The sequence below is a fragment of the Triticum urartu genome, chromosome 4A (genome assembly GCF_056163025.1).
Source record: "Triticum urartu cultivar PI428250 chromosome 4A, HENAU_Tu73, whole genome shotgun sequence".
Classification (NCBI taxonomy): Eukaryota; Viridiplantae; Streptophyta; class Magnoliopsida; order Poales; family Poaceae; genus Triticum; species Triticum urartu.
The window spans coordinates 302,286,350-302,295,755 of NC_141876.1; the positions used below are offsets into that span (position 1 = coordinate 302,286,350).

General features: G+C 47.5%; 1 pseudogene; it reads right to left on the minus strand.

The window, feature by feature from the left end:
• Positions 1-7,365: 7,365 nt before the first annotated feature.
• Positions 7,366-8,290, minus strand: LOC125554692 (E3 ubiquitin-protein ligase SINA-like 10; annotated as a pseudogene).
• Between the last annotated feature and the right edge of the window lie 1,116 nt (positions 8,291-9,406).

Consider the following 9,406-nt stretch of genomic DNA (forward strand, 5'->3'; position numbering starts at 1 on the left):
CGACTGAAGTGTAGCTAAATCGGAGCAGAGCAGCAGCACGAGCGAGGGGGAGAGCAGCAGCAGCAGTGTGAGTGAGCGAGCGAGAGCCGGAGCAACAACACCTGGGCGAGTGAGCGATCGAGCGAGATCCAGAGCAGCAGCAGCAGCGTGAGCGAGTGAGTGAGAGCCGGAGCAGCAGCAACATATCTAGCTGGTATGGACGCCGCCGCCGAAGGGGCCTCGCACTAGGGGAGAGCCACCATGGAGATGTCGCCCGCAGCGCCGGCTTCAAGGTAACCGCTCCATGGGGGTGCGGTATGGAGCACCGTCGGCGTCGGGAGGTCGAGCTAAGGAGAAGGTGCGATGCGATGAGTGTACAACCTCTTTGGTGGCGCCGAGTAGGCCTCGGCTTTGTTCGAGGAGTTGGTGAGGATGTCGCGGTTCCGGTGGAGTAGGTTAAGGCATCGCTGTGGGGATGGAGCAGCTGCGATAGATGAGGTGATCGTCGGAGCAGCTCCTTGGAGGTGGAGGACGGGGCAGCTGAACTGGCGGGACGACGAGATGGACGACGGATCCTCATCCGGGGAGGTGGACGAGGGACGTCGAGCTGTTGCGGTGGACGTTGTCGTCAGGGAAGAGGCTCCGGCTGGTAGCAGTGAGGTGGTGGATGGAGGAGGGTGGGGTTTCGCGGCTGGAGCTGAGAGGTTATGGCGGCCTGGGATTTTGAATGGAAAAAAGAGTCGATGGGAGGGGGGTGAACCATGACTTAGGGACGCGCTTGTCCAAAATGTAGGGTGTGTTACAAAAGTACCCCCACCGATTTGAACTAGCGACCCTTTCGGCTCAGGGTTAGAAGGGTTATTTCGCGTGTCGGGATTTGGCAGCTGGAGGGAGTTTTCACGCGCGTTGTAATTTCGGGATAGCAAGGCACGTGTTGTGAAGGCGCCAGTTTTGGGAGCATGATATCTGAATTTTTGGGATATAACAAGGCGCGGGTTGAATTTTAGGGACAAGCCTAACGTGTAATATTGTACTTGTACGTACCAAATCAATTCGCACTTCCCTCAACCAAAAAGAAAATGAAAAAAAATAAAAATATTCACACCACACAAAGAGAGAGTCTTGCCCTGTTTTACTATAAAAATGCTATTCAAAGCTACTCCCTCCTTCCATCTATATAAGGCCTAATGCGTTTTTCGATGCTAACTTTGACCAAATATTAGAGCAATAATATATGACATGCAACTTACACAAAGCACACAATTAAATTCGTCTGTGAAAGGTTCTTTCAATGATATAATTTTCACATTGTGATTGTCATGTACTATTAATGTTGTCAATAGTCAAAGGCGGTCTTAAAAAACGCATTGCGCCCTATATAGATGGAAGGAGGGAGTATGAATCCATGTTATGTCCAATTAATTTTTTTTCGCTTGCTGTATAATGCATGTAACCTACTCATACCAACATTTTAGTGCATTCCAAATTTCTATACTACCGCTGCAATTCGAACTGAATTTTAATTCGTTTCTCTATTTCAATAAGAATCTACAATCATGATTGTTGCCAACTTCAACCATCATTCGTGTATTACCTTAATAACACACCACATGATTACTATAGAGATAGATATGAACTATGTGTACTACATGAACTCGAATTCTATTTTTTGAATACACTTGATGTTGATTCCAAACTATAGTACATTTGATGTACTAACTATATATTCATAATCTAAACCATGTTGCATACGTGTACACCGTGTTTATCACACATAGTATAGTGCCCCGCCCCCTACATTATGACAAGTATTTAGACCTGAGCTGCAAAAGCCACACATTAGCCCAAATTATGATCAATGTTCTATATATTATACGTTGTACTAGCAAGATGTCCATGTGTTCCACAGAACATCAACATGATCAAGGGGAGGCCTAATTTTCAAAATTGCCATAGTTTCCTTCCTATCCATCAGTTATAAATCGGACGGCCTATATTACAGGATGGCAGGCACACCATCATCAACAACTCTATTTTTTATAAGAGTAGAGATAAAATATATTATATGTAGTATAACATCTTCATAACCACACCATGTGTATCACCGTTATATATATTCACACATGCGTCGGTTTAAAACACTATGATAAATTTTTCAAATATCCGAATTCACTTTTTATAATGAAGTATGATCTCTATTCGTCTTTTACACCCACACAATCCTCTTATCTTTGTAGCTAGCTAACGCTAACTTTCTCTCGTGCATGCACACGCCCGCATCCCTCTCACCCTCCATTAGCATTCTCTAGCTCCATCGCGCAAATTCATCTTTTCACTTTAGGTCGTTCACCCACGGTGTGTGTAGGCCCCCCAGCTCCTTCTTTACGGCACACATCGATTGATATGCCTCTCTAGACAGGTGTTCCTAGCACAAACACAAGCTTCCCCTCTTCTCTTATCACCGTCCATGCCTCAATCCCACCACTCTTTTCATCGATCTCGTACTCGCACACTCCTTCCCCCTCGATATAGTATGACTCTCGCACCACCTCCTAGATGCATCCCTCTCTCTCTATCCTTCTCCCCGTGCCTCATTTGCTTCTAACACACACATGCATGTATACCGATCGATCTCCCAACATATACCTAGGTCGACTTTAACTATTCCTCCCCCATCGATCGACGTACCTCACAAGTTATGTCTCTCCTTTCTCTGACAAAGGACGATTGATCTTCCTATGTAGTTATGTCTGCTTACCACAACCATATCGCCCCCCTCATCATTCGTGCATGCCTCCTGACCCATCTCTCACACGCACATGCACAGACAGGCAGCCATCCCCTCTCTTATTGATATTGCAGGTGTGCCCTCTGGTTGTCTAGCAAGCCTATCCCACCATTTGTTAGAAGCAACTCCATTACCACCCCCTCCAACACTCTAGCTCTGTCTCTCTCCCAACCTTATTCCTCTCCTACACATATGCATGGATGCCGATCGATCTCCCTTAATACATGAGGTAGATTGATCTCCCTTAATACATGAGGTAGGCCTCTCTCCTCCTCCACACATATACCAGCCATTGTACCTCAATAGTTAATTAGGCCTCCCTCCCCCCACCACACACCGATAGTCGAGCGCTGTAGGTAGGTATCCATGCCACAGAGACAAACTGCATGCACCTGTCCCCTCTCTTGTTCTACTAGGCCAGCCACTCTATATCTTTGACGTGGGCACACACAAATTCGATGGCACTCTTTATCGACCATGCGTGCGCGCGCACACACACACACACATCATCCCTCTCTTCGATTCTATGGACACCTCAAATCGATGATACCTCCACTCTCTTCTCGTGGATTGCCCCCTCTATATATATGATATATCCAGGACTCTATTTCACACACATTGCATATGTTACATTTTTTGATTGACCCCCCCCCAAAAAAACTCCCACGAACCCACACACTATATCTCTCTACGTTTGTATCTCTCTCACACATGCCCACGTAGGTGGTGTACGTATACAAGAAGAGAATAGGTGACTGTGCACGTACTCATGCTTCGTGCCCAGCCACACCCGCACAGGTACACTGTGGAGTTCATTTCTGTATGAAATGGCAGCCCACGTGCTAATTTGAACGCGTGTAGCGGTTGTTTACCTACGGAGGTCGTGTACCACGCGTGCACGAAAGAAAGTTCGACTTGATGCATTGGCGCGTTATTTTTAAATGGAGTTATATCGCTCAATGGCACGTACACAGAATATAAAACGATTTTTATGGAGAAAAAGGTAGTCCACTCCACTATATACATTGGAGCCTCCCTGACTGGTTTGTCTCTCTTCAAAGTATCTCACACAAGGCTGCGGTGGCCTCTCTCTCTTTCACCGTTGGTCACTGATCCGTCCGCATCCCGTCCGCCGGCGGAAAGGGAGGATGTGCATCTTTTCTCCGTTCGACAGCGCCGAGGCAGCACATCCCGATTTGCAGTACACGCCGTTTTCTCTGACCAAGCTCCGGCGTGGTAGGGCCTACGCCACCTGCTCGCTGCCACAGTATGGGCAGATTCCGCCTGCCGCCGCTCACCTAGTTACATCCCGACGACCTCCAGGTATCCCCTCCGGCCTTGCTCCACTGCCCGTCTTCCCACGTCGCTGCATGTGGATCTTCCATAGTTCTTTGCACAAAATGCAGCTCGTCCGGCATACTTTCCATATTGCAATCTCGTCCTCACACCGTTTTAGACAAACACAACTGTGTTGTTATCTTCCCTTAGGACAAGGAATATGCTTCTTTTTTGTCGTCGCAACTGTCATCAACAATATTTATCTTTTTACAAATTTCAAATGGGCATATTTTACAGTGTAGATTCACTCATTTTGCTTCGTATGTGTACTCCCTCCGTTACTAAATATTTGTCTTTCTAGAGATTTCAACAAGTGACAACATATGGAGCAAAATGAGTGAATCTACACTCTAAAATATGTTTATATACATCCGTATGTAGTAGTCCATTTGAATCTCTAATAAGACAAATATTTGAGTAGTCACTCGTTGAAATCTCTAGAAAGACAAATACTCCGGAGTATATTTAAGAACCGAGGGGGTAGTGCATAGCCGCATGGGAGACTCAGACCGGTTGTTGCGCCGCATTAATAGTGAGTAATGATCAGTCAAATCATAAGCCCCACCTTTCCCACTGTAAGTTGCTTGGAAGAAGCAACCATCAATACACTCTTCTTTGAATCCGCTCATACTACTACATCCGTCACTGTTTATAGAGCGCGCTTTAGAAAAATAGAAAATCTCTGGGACCAAGGCGACTAGCGATCGGCCTGAAAAATAGCATTGGTAGTTATAGCACGGCGTCTATTACTAGAGGAAATAATGCGTACACACATGCATGCAGTGCTTCTACCCCGGGTACACACATGCATGCACTTACTCCACTCCGTAGTACTACATCGAGAGAAAATTGCAGTTACCACGCCCTAATTAATTGAGCATTAAACCAAACGCATATAAAGTCACTCTAGTGGTGGAAATGCATTGAGAGAAATGCATCATAATGAAGCGTGCCCTATAAACTATGACAGAGGGAGGAGTAGTATGAAGGTGCAAAACCAAGTATGCGTATGGCCAGTCGGTCAACGCAACTCCTCTTGGCATATCACTAACATGTGGGACGGGAGTGTGAGCAAACCGATCTCAATTGACGGCAAAATGGCCAACCCGTCATTCCTTGAGAGAGACGAGGAGCGAGAACACACAGACGGGCTCACACGGAGGCCAAGATATATTCGAGCATGGTTGATCGATATCATCATTACATGTTGGGCTGCCATTTTCCGCCCTTCTCTCGAATAAATGTGTACTTTATCAGAGATTAAAAAAATAAGAGAACAGAGGCTCCACCATGCGGTTCTAGTAGTAGTACTACCCGTACTACTAAACCCTGTGCTTGGCTCTTCGCCTCTTCGTGAAGTCGAACAATGATGGCACTCCGCATGTTCGGTACTACAGTGTATGCCTCTGGCGATCTGACACCAAATGAACTGATGCATGTCCACGGCCTGGGCGAGGGTACGTTGCATTAGTCAAAAGGCATAAGAGAGCTTCACCTTGTCCTGCAAGCTTCTCCTCGTTCTGCGAGTTGACGAGACACACCAACAAGTAGTGCTAGTCCATACTCCCTCCTTTCTGGTTAATATGGATTAATCTTTTTTGCGGGTAAATGAGAGAGCTTTATTCATATATAAGCATTCTTAGGACGATCAACCAAGACAGTGGTCACTAGGAAGCGAGGTACCCTGCAAAAAAAGAAGTAGGAAGTGAGGTATTTCATCAAGCCAGCTCTCGGCCACATTCAAAGTGCAGCAAGCACAGTTCGCACAAAGATGCGCTGCAAGGTTTGCTGACCTGTTTACATGCTGAATAACAAAAGAAGAGGAAATATTACCGAGCGCTCCTATTTGTAATAGGATATGAGCCAGAATTAAGCAAGAATTGTGGCGAGTGTTCCATGCAATCAACTTCCATTATCACATGCGAGAACCCTTGAAGAGAACCAAATGTGTTGAAGATTGCTTTATCACATTTTAAAAATATAATAAGAGTGCAGACGCTCCTCTATTCGGTTCCTAGTACTAGTATAGTACATACCTATATAGACTATAGTAGAAGTACTAGTACTAGTAAACTTTGTGCTTGGCTGTTCGCCTCTTCGGGAAGTGCAACAATAATAGTACTAGTACAGTGTATGCTTCTGGCAATCTGACGCCGAGTTAACTATTGCACGTCCACCGCCTGAGCGAAGGAGAGCTTGCATTAGTCAAAAGTTTCTCCTTGTCCTGCGAGCCACCGCGCGCAAGCTTCCCCCATCCTGAGCGACGGGACACAACAAAGTAATGCTAGTCCATACTGCCTACTCTCCGGTTAATATGGGTTAATTTCAAACGAGATAAATACACTGTCTGTAACTGTATATTTGTAAAAATACAGTCAGTGGACTTCATAATACGCTCATTGCGCTCAATATATACATTTTCCGGTGTTTATACGGTCACTAGCTCACCCTGGCTGAGTATCTGTGTGCATGCACGTGTAGGTTGAGCACTTGAGCATGACCATGTGTGTTCCGTCGTGTTCTCGGACATGCATGCATTAGGGCGTCACACGCGTTTTTGTGTCCATGTGTACGTGTGACTGTTGCATACACGTAGGGGGAGTACATGTAGGGGCCACTAAAGGAGCAGTCAAATCACATAGTAAGTTAGTCAGAAGAAGCAACCATCATTTCACTCTTCAATGACACGTACGCAATATAAAATGGTTGATATGGAGAGAAAAAGAAAACCACTATATATACACTAGCAGTAGGCTAAGCTACAAGCCTGCTTGCTTGGGTTGCTCTCTTCACAAGCATAGAACGACGGTGGCCACACCGCTGGTCACATATCTGACCTGATCCCGCAACTGGGGGAAGGGAACAATGTTCTGCGTAGACGCGGTCGACATCGGCGAGGGAGAAAATCCACAGTCGGTGTGTACCAATCGGGGGTCACCGCGGTATGGGCCGATGCCGCGTCCCAACCACCCTTCTAGCTACAGCCCGATGTCCGTTTCAAAAATATTAGTGCATGTCAACAAAAATTATTCTAGTATCGCTGTTCCATTTCGAAAAAAGCATATAAGCTATTACTTCTTACCCAAAGGATCTTTATATCCAACAGACACAAAATATCCATTCGACTGTTCGAAATTACTTTCACTGCTGATTTGATGTCGAGGTAATTGCTGCATTGCCACCAATACCCACCATCTCTTAAGCTAAAGTAGACCGAGCTAACCCCTATATTAGCATATTACTAAGATAAATAGAAGGCACTATAGAATCATTTTGGACGTGAGCTTGTCAATCTGAATGTGGAGGGACACCAGCTTAGCCCTGGCCAACAGCTTGGGCGGAACTGTGAAGAAGGTCAGCTCCTGCACGACGACGTCGCCGGGATCCCTGCTGCTTGTCACCTCCATTTCCACCTTGACTGCGTCGGTCCTGCCTTTGGGCTCCCCCGACGGGACATTCGCCCACAGCTTGGCCACGTAGTGTGGCAGTGGGGACGCCCCCGCTTTGATGCAGACGACCGACACGGCGATAGGCGCGCCGATGTCGAGCACGCCGCCGACCAAGAAAAATGCGCGACCGTCCTCCTCCACGAACTGCAAGAGTCGTGGCTCTGACAGTGGCACTTGCAGCTGGAGCGCCTTGCCATACTAGATCCTGTGTACGGGCATGGGATGCATGGTGCTGGTGTGGTGGGAGAGCACCGGCGGCGGGCCTTCGTAGCCACAGATGGGCATGGGGCATTTGCAAGGCGTGAGCGGACACACGCTCTGGTGACCGGCGAGCTTGTGGTAAGTGACGTAGAGCCCACAGCCTTCGTGCGGGCACTCCACCCTCACCGAGGAGAGGACAGCGTCCACCGCCGTGTTCCGCACGTCGAAGCCACCGCCACGCTCGCACTTCTGGCACTACTGCTGGTTCCCGGGGCGCTCTACGCGGCAGTCCGTGCAAGCCGGGTGCCCTCCCTTGCACTGCACAAATCAATCGAACAACACATCAATCAAGAAACCTGCACCTTGCTCGATCAGCCGAACGGACGAGGTGTATTCAAACCTCATACACTGGAGGCTTCAAGGGGCGGAGGCACAAGGGGCAGTGGAGCAAGGTGAGGTCCATCGAGACCATAGAGAGCTCCATCGTCGGGTCTTGTTCCGTCTGCATGATCTCGCCCTCCTCGTGCACAACCATCTCTCGCTTTATTAGGGCCGGGGCATTACAAAGCTTTACCGTCACATATTCATACTACTTCAATGTACATTAAATCAACACATGCAAGTATCGAAAGGAGAGTCACGGCATGCATGTGTTGTAATTAATGCATCGGTAACGCAAATTATTGAAATATATCGAGTGCAGTGCTTTGATGTGTCGCGTCAACTCGTACAAGACCGAGAAGTTTGATTACTACAACGCCCTCTCGCCTTAACCGCACCTGCCTTTGGCTGCATGACAGGTGGGCCACCGACCTGTTGGGCCCACCTATCATGGACGCAAAGGCATGAGCAGTAAGTCAATGAAGCTGCGTGCCTCCCTCGCCCATGAGCATGGTGGCTGGCAGGAATAGGAGAAGCTTTTGTTCGCTACACGCTCTCCCTCCCGTACGCGGTGGACATGCAATAGTTCAATCGGTGTCAGATGGCCAGAAGCATACTGTAGTACTCCTCCACTGCAGTAGTACTCCCGAAGAGGCGAAGAGCCAAGCGTAGCCCGGATGCTCGTGTGGCAGTTTCATGTGTAGAGTAGTCTAGGATAGCGTGTACCGTGCCTGTAAGCTAAAAATCGTTGGGGTCGGCTCCATCCTATATTTTTCGATTAAAATAATCTTCTGGCCCTACCTGTCATCCTGGTGATTCTAGTTTGCAAGCTCATCTGGTAAAGACAGGAATATATATTTTAATTTGTGGTGGGGTAAATGTTAGAGGTTGCAGCAAATGGAGTATTGTACACTGCGGGTCCTTCAGCCAAGTTTAGAGGCAACCATGTGGGGCCAGTGCTATGATGTGTCGCATCAACTCGTACAACGAGGAGAAGCTTGATTTTACTACTAAACGCCTTGTCCCTCGCCCATGCACGTGGTGGCTCGCAGACGAGGACAGACTTTTGCTTATAGTACTACAACAAGCTATCCCTCCCGCTTGCAGTGGATGGACATGCAGCAGTTGATTCGATACTGTAGAAGCAGTAGTAGTAACATCATTGTTCTTATTCTCGAAGAGGAGAAGAGCCAAGTGCAACCCGAACGTGGCAGTTGCCAACCTTGGAGCACGCATATAGCCAGGCTCTTGCATGAGACAAAATTGCTAT